At 39.6% G+C, this 11,048-nt stretch overlaps 1 protein-coding gene across 24 annotated transcripts in view; it reads left to right on the top strand.

Annotated features, from left to right (window-relative positions):
• The first annotated feature begins 1,187 nt into the window (after positions 1 to 1,187).
• Positions 1,188 to 11,048, top strand: part of SEC31A (SEC31 homolog A, COPII coat complex component) — a 79,733-nt gene continuing 69,872 nt past the window's right edge. For 20 of the 24 annotated variants that reach the window (XM_049104993.1, XM_035709674.2, XM_035709673.2 and 17 more), the window contains exon 1: positions 1,188 to 1,345. The gene's annotated coding sequence lies outside the window, so the exon portion shown is untranslated. The remainder of the gene's footprint in view (positions 1,346 to 11,048) is intronic. The other 4 variants (XM_049104987.1, XM_049104991.1, XM_049104983.1 and 1 more) reach the window with 2 other exon arrangements.

Here is an 11,048-nt window from a genome sequence, read left to right as displayed (position 1 = left end):
GTAGGGAGTTTAGTATTGACAAATAATGAGACCACTTTTATTTTTTATAAAGACTATTTATTCATAGAGACAGAGAAAGAGAGGCAGGCTCCATGCAGGGAGCCCGACGTGGGACTCGATCCCAAGTCTCCAAGATCAGGCCCTGGGCCAAAGGTGGCGCTAAAACCACTGCGCCACTGGGGCTGCCCATGAGCCCACTTTTAAGACTTTTTTATTGGTATCTCTAGGCAAACTTGCAGTTAAATAAAAATGGCTTTGTAGAACAGGAGAAATTAGCTACTGTAGCCTAAGTGATGTTTAGTCTATTAATTGTCCTAGAGAAATAAACTTGGCTTTTCAAATTGAACAAGTATAAGACATTAAAAGGTGTTCAAAAAAATGTAGTGGGAGTGCAAACATTCTAATAGTTAGAAGTGAAGGCGCTTTAGAGAAAGCTTGAGGAAAGAGACCTTGATGGGCGTAATAATGGGAAGAGAATTGCTCTAGCAGGAAGACCCGGGTTCAATCCAAGTTCTGATCGTTTACCAAGTGTTTTTCCTCTGGTTTTCCCTTCTTTGCTGCAAAACAATTCCTAAACCAAGAACAACATCCAAGCAATAGATTAATTAGATGCCAGGGTCTGGCAGAGCTAGTGGAGTGCCAGTGACGTACGGGCAAACCTTCGTAGATCTCAAACCGTGCCACACGATGCTAAACTAACCGGGCCACGCCTCTGGAGGAACAAATACGTCCACAACAGACTGACGAGCCCATTTGGCTTTAAAGAAGTTCTCAAAAAAAAAGCAATAATACTGTAGAACCAACTATGCAATTTTAAAAAGCGAATCGCAAATTAGTTACTGCAATTAGGGCCCCGCAGCCCGATTTTCACGCGATTTGTCCGGTGCTGGCAGGGTCGCCGGGTCGCCGGCCGCCGCCGTCTCACAGGACTAGCGCTACGTGGCGTTCTGCGGGCCCGGGCCGTTCTTCAGCCGACCGCTACACCCGGCCAGACTTTTGTTTCTCGCCTACCCCGGTCACCGCACCCTGGCCGTGCACGCCGTCCCTCAGAGCAGGTCTCCAGGCCCCGCCGCGAGCCGGCCCGCCGCCGGCCTTCAGCGCGCACCCAGGCCCGGGACGCCGCCTGCGCCGCTCCCGGAAGTGCCGTGGCAGGCGGCGCGCCTCAGTGGGCCGGGCGAGGCGTCGCTCCCGGAAGCGGCCGGCCGGCTGGGAGGGGCTGCGGCTGCCACGTTGAAGCGGAACGTGGAGGTGGCCCTGGGGCGGGAGGAGGGGCGGCGGCGAATGCTGGGAGAGTCCGACGGACGTCGCGCTAACACAGGAACCGGTCGCCGAGGGTCCCCGCCAGGTGTGTCCGCCTCCCCCCCCCCCCCGTCTTCTTCGCCGGCCCTCGGGCCGTGAGGTAGAGCACCGGCGAAAGCTGGGTGCGCGGCATCGGCCGCCGCGGGTCCCCGCCAGCCTGAGGCCCGGTCTGCGGTGGCGGCGCGCCCCTGGTCTTGGTTTCGGGCCCGTCGGGACAAGCCTGGCGTCACGGCTGCTGCGGGGATCGCGCCGATCCACGTCCGCCAACGTTTCCCCTGCTGAGCAGGAGCTCCCCTGAGGCTTGCGACGGGGGGTCGTGCCGGGCGGGTAACTGGGGTCCGAGGTTAGAAGCCCCTCGCACTCACACCCTTGTGCACAAAGAGGTGCGGGCCCCGAGGCGGAGGGAAGGACGCGAGCCTCGGGATCACTTTGGTTGACTTTATTTAGTTTATGATTTTTTGTTTGTATTTGAACTGTTGCCAGATAAAAGGGTTCATAGGTTTTCAACGGAAGGCTACTGGCATTGAACCGGGATTGGATTATTTTAAGGATAGTCGCCAACCTAAGCCTATATACACCTCGAAGGAAATCTCATTAAGTGTTGTATGTTTTTGCTAATAAGTTATTGTAATGAGAGATTAAATTACAGGGCAGGTGGAAAACGAATAAAAATATGGCATGGGCTTGTGGGCATTATGAACTTTACCAAGCAACTAATTTTATGTAGGTCTTTGTGAAACTGCAGTGATGATCTGTGCTAAATCCTCTCCCCAAAACTGCCTTTTCTAACTACAGAATGCTGAAATTTGACTGTCGCCACTTGTAGCTGTTCAGTAGATAATTAGAGCCTCGCTCTTCTCATACCGACCCTTGTTTTCTGTACATACTGATTGTTCTGGGATTGGCTAAAGTTTACTCACAGGTTTCTAGTGGTTCCTCTGTGCTCTTTGTTTCTTACTGTTTCTTAAACAGCTCTGGGAAAGGTTTGTAGACTAAGAATTTTTGGGTAACTTGAAGTGTTTTTGTAGTTGTGAATTTATGTTATACATGTCCAAAGTTATTTGGGGAATGTGAGATTGGAATGAATTTAGAATTAGACTGCTTAATTTTATATAAGCAGGTTCTTTTTGAAACAATAATATATAATTTATAATAATAACATAAAAGTAGAAAGAAATTAGAAAGAGCAGTGATTCTTGACTTTTTGGAATTCCACTCCCTTTTTAGGATCTGATGAAAGCATTGGATCACCTTCCTAGAAAAATGCACACACACACAGAATTCTCTATATAATTTCATGAGGTTTACAGATCCCAAATTAATTCTTGTCAGGTGATATTATTAAAATTGATTTTTACAGTGTTTTCAGAAATGTTGTCATTCTTAGGTTAATTTCAGGTCAAAAAGTTTTACTTCTTAGATTCTAGATAAATACACCAGCATTTAGTTCAACGCAGTTAGTTCTTTGATTTGATTTTGGTTGAGTGAGATGAGTCTAGAACATCAGTAACAGTAAATAAATACTCTAGAACAAATGTGCCCATCCATGATAAGATACTTGCCCACACAAGATGGATTTTTACCAAATGCAGTGACAACTAGGGATTTTTTGAGAGTCAGAGTTTGCAATTCTATTAACTCTTCCACTTTTTACTTTCTGAGTTATGAGTCATCTCTATATGTAGCAGTGTAAGTTTGGTATTTTTCAGACAATAGAACTGTTAGGTTTTAGTACTGCTTTACAGAATTAGCAGTTAAAAAACGAGCAGAAAGGAAAAAGCTTCCACTTAATAGCATGCATTTAACTACATGCATGTTGTGGGGAGAAACTTGGGTGAAAAAATAAGTTCTAGACTGGCAAATAAGTTTTCTTCAATAGATGTATTCTTTTTTTAAAAAAAAAAGATTTATTTATTTATTTGAGAGAAAAAGAACACAGAGCAAGCAGTGGAGGAGGAGCAGAGGGAGAGAGAGAATCCCAAGCCACCTCCCCACTCAGCATTGAGCCCTATGTGGGGCTTGATCTCAAGAGATCAAGACCTGAACCAAAACCAAGAGTTGGACACTAACCGACTGAGCCACCCAGGTGCCCCTTCAGTAGAGGTATTCTTGGAGATTCATTGTGATAAACTAAAATTTTAAATTGTGACTTTTGCCATAGCTGATATTTACAAGCATGTATTTACTATGTGCCAGCTACTGTTCTAAGCCCTCTGCGTAATGCCTCATTTAATTCTCACAACTCTTTTTTTTTTTTTTAAGATTTTATTTATTTATTCATGTCAGAGAGAGGCAGAGACACAGGCAGAGGGAGAAGCAGGCTCCCAGCAAGGAGCCCTATGTGGGACTTGATCCCATGACTCTGGGATCATGCCCTGAGTGGAAGGCAGACACTCAGCCACTGAGCCACCCAGGCGTCCCACAGCAACTCTTCTTATGCAGACTTTTGTTATACTTATTTTACCAAGTGGGTAGCCAAGACACACATAGGTAAAGATACATGCCTTTTAGAGCATATCAGAGCTAGGACAAGGTGGAGCTGGGATTTAAACTGAGGGTATGGCTCCAGACTCCATATCCTAGATTGCTGTGCTATAAATATTGTCTTGTAGATGACATGTGAACAAGCCACTGTCCTAGCAGTTTTATTTTTGTGTTATCATAATGATTTTGTTCTGTGTAAAATAGTCTTAAATAAGTCTGCATAGTGTAAATTCTAATCATATATGATATTGAAAAAAATTGCACAAGGCTTTTGAAGCATGTCATACTTGGGAAGTACACATGGTTTAATCTAAACCTTCAGATTTTCAAGAAAATTAGTTACAACTAAATGATCATTTCTAAGAGAATACACAGGCGGTATTTCCATAGTATTCTTAGTGTTTTGGGAATGATTGCAATGGATAAAATTACGGTACTCTTTAATTAAATTCAGACCACTTAACATAGCTCCAGGCCATTATTGTAGTGATTTTAAACAACAACAACAACAACAACAACAACAGTTGGTATTGAAGTCTTATGTTCAGTACAACTTAATAAGTGCAACTGCATTTAGTGGAACATTGAGTGCTAAGGACAAGAAATAAGACTTTTATAAATGTTTTGTATTCCCACTTAACCATTTTATGTACTTGTGAATTTGTCTCTCTCTCTTTCAGTAAATGTTACACATTAACTAAGTGTTCATGAATTAGGTAACCTTCAATGTACCTTTGCTCTTAGATATAGTATAGTTCTGTTCAGTTGGGTTTTTTAAAAATACATATAGATATTTTGTTTTCACTTTTAGAAATTATTCTAAAGCATTTTTTTCTAAAGCATTTTTTTTAAAACCTCTTTTTCCTTTAATGATACTTTCCCCTATTTTTTAAATAAGAAAACTTAAAGTGATTAAATTATTTTTCCTTTAAACACTTAAGAATTAAAAAATTAAATGTTTTACCTGAAAGTGATCTTTCCAGCTCATCAGTCTTTTTATATTTCCCTAAATATAAACATTCAAAATAAAACAAGCAAAACTTTTTCTGTACCTTACTGTGAGCTAAGCAATTTTGATTCCACAAAGGGTAAAAGTTGTAATATTTAATTGAAAAAAAGACATTAGGGACGCCTGGGTGGCTCAGTGGTTGAGCGTCTGCCTTTGGCTCAGGGCGTGATCCTCAGTCCGAGGTTGGAGTCCCCCATCAGGCTCTCTGCGAGGAGTCTGCTTCTCTCACTGCTTGTGTTTCTGCCTCTCTCTCTCTCTCTCTCTCTCTTTCTCTCATGAATAAATAAATAATCCTTAAAATAAAAAAAGGACATTATTTGTCAAGTTAATGAGACGATGACATAAAACAGGTGGTTATAAAAAGGCAATGGAAAAATATGTAACAGTGTGTACTAATAGAATGTTATAAAGTTTTGTTAAATTAGAATAAGACACTTTATTATAAAATATTTAAAGTGGTCCAAACAGTTAAGAGATAATTTAGATCATTGTGGATTGGATCATTAGGGTACTTCTCTGAAAGTAGCTGGAATTTGAACTTCTTAATAAAAATAGTTGGCTGAGAAAAGAGAGCATTTCATTTATAGGCTTTTTCGCTTCTTAGAAAATTGAGATTTTCCCTCTTTTTTCAGAACAGCCTTAGGAAACTAGATGTGTAGTTTTCTTGATTAATTTCATGCTTGTAATAATTTTAAAAAATAGCATATTAAAGCCCATGTTAACCTATGTGCTGGACACTGAGTTTGGCCCTATATAAAATACATTATCTCATTTAAACTTCAGAACATCCCATGAGGTAGTGACTCTTATCTTCATTTTACAAATGGGGCTTAGGGAGGTTAAACAATGTGTCTAGTGTATCATAATAAGTAGCAGAGCCAATATTCAGATACAGCATTGACTCCAGAGGCCTATTACTTTTAACCACATGATCGAACCTCCTTAATCCACTTTTGCCTAACCTAGCACAGTTTCTAAAATACATTTCTTCTTTTTAAAGATTTCATTTATTTGTTTGAGAGAGAGAGAGAGAGAGCACATGAGCAGAGGGAGAGGGAGAAGCAGACTCCTGGCTGAATGGGAGCCAAACAGATGTGGGGTGGGGCTCCATCCCAATCATGACCTGAGCCCAAGGCAGATGCATAACTGAAAGAACCACCCAGGTGCCCCCATTTCTTCTTCTCTTAGTGTCCCCATGAATCCTAGTTGCTTTGTTATTATTTCTTCTAAATGTTAGGATGTGTTCTTTGATTAAAATACCTGAATTTGTTGGGGTAACAAGAGATTAGACTCTGAAAGTAAACTTCTGAGTTCAAATCTTGGCTCTGGGGGCAGCCCAGGTGGCTCAGTGGTTTAGCGCCTGCCTTCAGCCCAGAGCGTGATCCTGGAGTCCCGGAATCGAGTCCCATGTCAGGTTCCCTGCATGGAGCCTGCTCCTCTGCCTGTGTCTCTGCCTCTCTCCCTCTCTCTCTCTCCCTCTCTCTCTCTCTCTTTCTCTCTCTCTGTCTCTCATGAATAAATAAATAAAATCTTTAAAAACAAAACAGGGGCAGCCCTGGTGGCTCAGCGGTTTGGTGCCACCTTCTGCCCAGGGTATGATCCTGGAGTCCCGGAATCGAGTCCCATGTCAGGTTCCCTGCATGGAGCCTGCTCCTCTGCCTGTGTCTCTGCCTCTCTCCCTCTCTCTCTCTCCCTCTCTCTCTCTCTCTCTCTCTTTCTCTCTCTCTGTCTCTCATGAATAAATAAATAAAATCTTTAAAAACAAAACAGGGGCAGCCCTGGTGGCTCAGCGGTTTGGTGCCGCCTTCTGCCCAGGGTATGATCCTGGAGACCTGGAATCGAGTCCCTGTCGAGCACCCTGCATGTAACCTGCTTCTCCCTCTGCCTGTGTCTCTGCCTTTCTCTCTCTCTGTATCTCTTATGAATAAATAAATAAGATATTTAAAAAAAATAAAAATAAAAACAAAACAAATCTTGGCTCTGCCCCTCGCTAGCATGTACAAATTATTAATCTTTCTGTGCCTTCATTTTTATTATCTCAAGTATAAACAATTGGAACATGTAAAGCATAGGGCATATTAGACTTAAATAAACTTACATTAGATATACATAGACTTAAGGCTTTCTTAAGGAAGCTATTGGAACATGACCTTCATCCTCTAGAGATGAGTAAGAAAGCTGGCAAAAGAAATGTTGGAGGGCTTTAAATATATTTAACTACAGACCTGAAACTAAAACAAAAGTAGGAATAAAGAAGAAAGAATAAAATGTGTATGTTAAATATCTGATCATGTAGGAATTGGTTATAAAACTTTAAAAAAATAAAAAGTGGAAAGTAGAAAAAAAATTGGAGGTAGAATAAGTTTATGGATTGCCTCATCTGTAATGGCTAGGAGTCAAAGGACAATGTTTAAAGCTGACAAGTCAATTGGTAGAAGTATAAAGATATTCAACAGTACAAAGGTAAACACTGAGAAAGATAATACTGTTGACTATAACTGTAGTACAAGGACAGTAAGATTATGTAAACTAATATCATTAGTGCTCCATAGTAATTACTGTGTAAAGAAATAGAGGATCAATGGTACTAAATAACATTTTAAACTATAAAGATAGAACCAGAAATACATATTAGAACAAAAATACAATTAATCCTTATTATCAGAATAATTATAAATACACAAATAGGAACAACAGGGAAAGTATTTTTTTTAATTATAAAACTAAACATAGCAAAATAATACAGAACGAAGAGCAACCACATCTGTCAAATCAGGAGAAAATATTATATCAAAATTTTATATGGCCTTATTAGCTAATCTATTAAAAAAATTTTCAAATTGGATCACCAAGAAAAATCTGATTTTTTTAAATTTTTAAAAATTTGTTGCTGTCTTTAAGGCAGCCAGCAAAAAAGTAGTTCAAAAGTTGAAGAGGCGGGCAGCCCCGGGTGGCTCAGCAGTTTAGTGCCACCCTCAGCCCAGGGCCTGGAGACCCGGGATCGAGTGCCACGTCGGGCTCCCTGCATGGAACCTGCTTCTCCCTCTGCCTGTCTCTCTCTCTCTCTCTCTCTCTCTCTCTCTCTCTGTCTTCATGAATAAATAAATAAAACTTTTAAAAAAAAGTTGAAAAGGGAAAAATACATATATACATAAAGGCACATCAAAAGTAAGCTAGATATTGGTCTTAATATGAGACAAAGTGGAATTCAGGCCCATGGGATTACTTAAGATGAAGAAGAAAGACTACAAAGCTAAAATGTGTATTTGGCAGTGAATATTTAACATTATGAATATCTGTCAACCATATAACTATGTATTAAATAAAAGTAACTTTAAGGAGGTACCAAGAAAAATAAGCAAAAATGCATTAGTAGTAAGTGACTTTTAACTCAGTGTTCTTGGTCTAGAACAAATCAAATAGAAACACAGTAAGACTGTAGATGACCTAAACAATTAAGTCAATAGGGTAGATTTAATATATATTGAACTTGACCCTGAAAACAGTGTATTCCTTCTTTTTAGATCTCATGAAACATTTACAGAAACTTCTCTATAGGCCCCAAAGGAAACTTCAATAAATTTTTTTTTCAATAAATTTTAAAAGGAGAAATAGTATAAAATCACAAGAGTAGAAAGAAGATCCCTTTACTTGCATATTAAATTCAAACAACTATTGGATCAATGGAGAACACATGTGAAAATTGTAGAATATAAATGACCATAGTGATGAGAATACTAGAAATATATGGAATCTAGCTAAAGTAGTACTCAGAGGAAACTCAAAGCTTTAAATATTTATATTAGTGGGCAGCCCTGGTGGCTCAGCAGTTTAGTGCCGCCTTCAGCCCAGGATGTGATCCTGGAGACCCGGGATCAAGGCCCACGTCAGGTTCCCTGCATGGAGCCTGCTTCTCTCTCTGCCTGTGTCTCTGCCTCTCTCCCTCTCTGTGTCTTCCATGAATAAATAAATAAAATCTTTAAAAAATATATTTATATTAGTGAAGAATAAATAATAAAAATGAGTGGGTTAAGCATTTAACTCAAAAAGTTAGAAGATCTAAGTAAATGAAAAGATGAAAGGAATTAATAAAAATAAAAGAAATTAGTGAATTAGAAAACAGAAAGAAGTAATGAATTGGCTGTTTGAAAATAGACAAATTGCTAGCCAAGCTAATCATTTATTAAAGAGGACGGGAAACAAAGCACAAATATATGTAGTAAGGATAAATAATCATAAATAACAAAAATTTAAAAATCATGAGTGTGTTCAAGTCTTTAAAAATGAGAAAATCTGTAAAAAAAAAATTAAAGGATTATCATAGGAAAATACAATTTAGAAGAAATGACCCTGAATAAAGAAAATTCAAATAGATCAATTTCTATAGAAGAAATAGAGAAAATTAGCAGAAGAGCAGCTCCTCCCCAAAAACCATCAACCCCAGATGTTTCATGAGAGAATTCTGCTAAGTATTTGAAAAAAACAGTAATTTCAGTGCTGCTGTTGAAACTGTTTCAGAGCATAGAGAAAGATGGAAAACTACATTTTTTTGAAGTGAGTAATAATATTGATATCAAAACCTGATGACAGTTGCAAGGAAGAAAAGTATAGACGCAGTTTTACAATGCCAGAAGCAAAACTCTGTTAAACAAATGGAATCTAGCAGCACATTAGTAGAATAATACATCATGAGAATTGTATTATTCAGGGTAGAAAGAGATGGTCTATATTAGAAAATCTGTTAGTATAATTTGTCTTATTGATAGACCCAACAAGAATCTGTGGTCATTCTGATTACCTCATGAAAAAGCATTTGACAGAATTCAAAACCCAGTCTTTATAAATAGCATTCAACGAAACAGTAATTGATGGCTGATTTCCGTGGGACTGGATCCCTGGGGTCTCCAGGATCACACCGGGGGCTGCTGGCGGCGCTAAACCACTATGCTGCCGGGGCTGCCCTGTATGTGTATTTTAAAACCTAAAGTCAGGGGATCCCTGGGTGGCTCAGCGGTTTAGCCCCTGCCTTTGGCCCAGGGCGTGATCCTGGGGTCCCAGGATTGAGTCCCGCGTCAGGCTCCCGGCATGGAGCCCGCTTCTCCCTCCTCCTGTGTCTCTGCCTCTCTCCCTCTCTCTGTGTCTATCATAAATCAATCAATCAATCAATCAATCAATCAATCTTTTTAAAAAAATAAAAATAAAACCTAAAGTCATGTCCCATGGTGATATAGTAGGCTTTCCACTAAAGAAGGGAAAAAAGACAAGAAATCTCAATTGTTATCACTACTGCTTGTTAGGGTAGTACAAATGCTATTAGCCTTTGTAAAACAATACCAGGAAGACAGTCTATATAATGGTTGTGGGTGAGTCACATTTATAAACCGAAAGATAAAATACTAGGAATAAACAAACCCAATATATCAAAAAATTTAAAGTAATACTGAAAGATTAAAAGAAAAAACTTAAAAGACATGTTGTTTTTTAAGATTTTCTTTATTTGTCAGAGAAAAAGAAGGCACAAGCAGGGGGATTGGCAGACAGACAAAGAATCAGGCTCCCTGCTGAGCAAGGAGTCTGGACTCAATCCCAGGACCCCTGGGATCATGACCTGAGCAGAGACAGACACTTAACCAACGAACTACTCAGGTGTCCCAATTGACAACATGTTCTTAGTGGAAAGATTCAACATTGTGTCAGTTTCTCCATAAATTAATTTATTAATTTGATGCAGATTCAATAAAAATATTAACGTTCTCTTTTTTTATGGAATTAGACACAAACTGTTCTAAAGTTTATGTAATAAAATAAACAGTGACAGTAAGGAAAATGGTGTGGGAGATAAGCAATGGTGAGGGGTTATGAGAATCCTACTCCTGTAAAGTCTAAGTATTTAAAACAATGGAATGCTTGCAGCACTTAGCTGGCTTAATTAGTAAAGCATACACTCCTGATCTCAAGGTTGTACTCACTTTGGCACCACATATACTAAAATTGGAATGATCTCAGGGTTATGAGTTTGAGCCCCACATTTGGTATAGAGATTGCTTAAATAAAAAAAAAACAGTGGAATGTCTAACATGTAAATAAATAAATGGACATAAGGAACAGGAATTCAGAAATAAACCTAAATATAGGGATCCCTGGGTGGCGCAGCAGTTTGGCGCCTGCCTTTGGCCCAGGGCGCGATCCTGGAGACCCGGGATCAAATCCCACGTCAGGCTCCCGGTGCATGGGGCCTGCTTCTCCCTCTGCATGT

Source organism: Canis lupus, chromosome 32 (genome assembly GCF_003254725.2).
Source record: "Canis lupus dingo isolate Sandy chromosome 32, ASM325472v2, whole genome shotgun sequence".
In the NCBI taxonomy this organism is placed as follows: Eukaryota; Metazoa; Chordata; class Mammalia; order Carnivora; family Canidae; genus Canis; species Canis lupus.
This window is presented reverse-complemented; position numbering and strand designations above follow the sequence as displayed.